The sequence below is a fragment of the Peromyscus maniculatus genome, chromosome 6, assembly GCF_049852395.1.
Source record: "Peromyscus maniculatus bairdii isolate BWxNUB_F1_BW_parent chromosome 6, HU_Pman_BW_mat_3.1, whole genome shotgun sequence".
Classification (NCBI taxonomy): domain Eukaryota; kingdom Metazoa; phylum Chordata; class Mammalia; order Rodentia; family Cricetidae; genus Peromyscus; species Peromyscus maniculatus.
Window position 1 is genome coordinate 48,174,249 of NC_134857.1, and position 1,958 is coordinate 48,176,206.

Consider the following 1,958-nt stretch of genomic DNA (forward strand, 5'->3'; position numbering starts at 1 on the left):
CTTCCTCCTCCTCCTCCTCTTCTTCTTCCTCTTCCTCCTCCTCCTCCTCTTCCTCTTCTTCTTCTTCTTCTTGCCTTGATCTCTGATAAGATGGAGATCTCCAAACCTGAGTCATGTTTGAATCAGGAAACTCATAACAGAATAATCCAAAAAAGTCTTTCAAAGAGAAGTGCTAAGTTGAACTCGATGGAAATCACAAAGACTTTTTCCTGCACTGGCCTAAGGTTTAAGTAGAAATCAATCTTCTTTGAGCTCTTTATTTACCTAGTAAATTCACACTAATCTTGGTCCATTAGTTCATAGACTACATTAGCTGGGATTCTAGCTGAAAACATCATATACAGAGTGTATGTTTTCAGGGGCTGCCTTATCCCAGTGGGGCTCACCATATTGCTCATTTCAAGGATGCAAACAAAATACCTTCTCTGACCACAAACTATAGGCTTAGCTTTCACAGTTTTATTATCCATAGAAGCAAACTCTAAAGACAACCTGGTGTTCACACTTCAACAAAAATAGACATACTGAATTAGAATAGACAGAAGTTTGCAATCAATATTCTCAACAAATATTCATTGATTACCTGTTATGGGCCAGATATGTACTTTGAGCTGATTGTTGTTCAGTGGTCAACAAAAGAGACATGCTGCCCACCCTCGTGGATTTTAGACAAGAGATATAGTAAACAAGCATAAAAATAAGAACATAAAAACAAATTATAACTAGTGTCATAAATGGAAAGTATAGAATGTTCTGAATGACATTAGTAGTAGATAAAAGGAAGCAGTCTGCCACAGGATGAATAGTCAGAAAAAGACTTCCACACTAGAGCAAGAGAGGTAGGTAGATGGCTACCAGACATCGGACTGGGAAAGAAGCACTCAATGAAGAAAAGTATGCAGAACAAAAGCAAGAAAGGGCTTGGGAAATATCTAACAGAATCAGGATCTGAGACTCAACATGAAAGGAGATAGACCAGCTAGATTGACTATGATAGAGTAAGGTTTTATTTCAGTATATCAATATGCTGTGAGAAAATTGAGACAATTCAACTTAGAGTGTGCTGTTGCTGCTGCTGTTGCTTATGTTTTAGGTTTTGCTTTGTGGTAGGCGTCAAACCCCAGATCTGGCACTTGCCAGGCAAGCGCTCTATCACTGGGCCCTACCCTTAGTTCTTCACTTGAGCATTTTCAAAGATCCTTTAGTCTGCTGTGTAGATAGTGGTCTCAAAATTTAAGACAACTAATCATAAAAATAATCACCTACACCATTTCTAGGTCCATCCAGGGAAAGTTTCTCTCCTTTACCTGTTTGCCTAGAGTTGGTCACACCAAAAGGAACACTGTGAGTATCATCAGAGGTAGTCACACTATTGTTGCTATTTCTGATGTGGACTTGAGATCAAACTGGGAGTCAAATACCAAAGCTATTGTACCAAATTCACCAGTCATTACATAAATGAATGTCAGTGGGCCAGATACTATTTTGTTGTCCAGAAATATATCTGTGAATATAATCTGTGTAGCTCACTAGGGGAATGGAATAAATACAGACAGAATTAGTGAATGGTTGTAATGTTAGCAATTGCCCTACACTTGATATGACATAAATCACAAGTAAAGTGTTTTTCCACTGAGAGACTTGTTTTACATATACAAAACTCATAATTTGTGCTTATTGAAAAGAATTGGACACTGGAATGTTATTTATGTTTTTAATTTGTCTGCATCAGTAAATAACATCCCACTTAGCAAGCAATTCCTGGGTTGAGCACTTACTCCTGAAATACAGAGTCCACGACCTGCCTGGCCACCTCTATGCTTCGTGCTACTAATCCATAAAACCATAATCAATGGACTTGATAAATATTTATAGACTAGACAGATGGATGAGTGAGTCCTTATATCTTGTCTATTTACAGGAAGAGTCAACCCAATTCAGAACTCGCTTCACAGTCT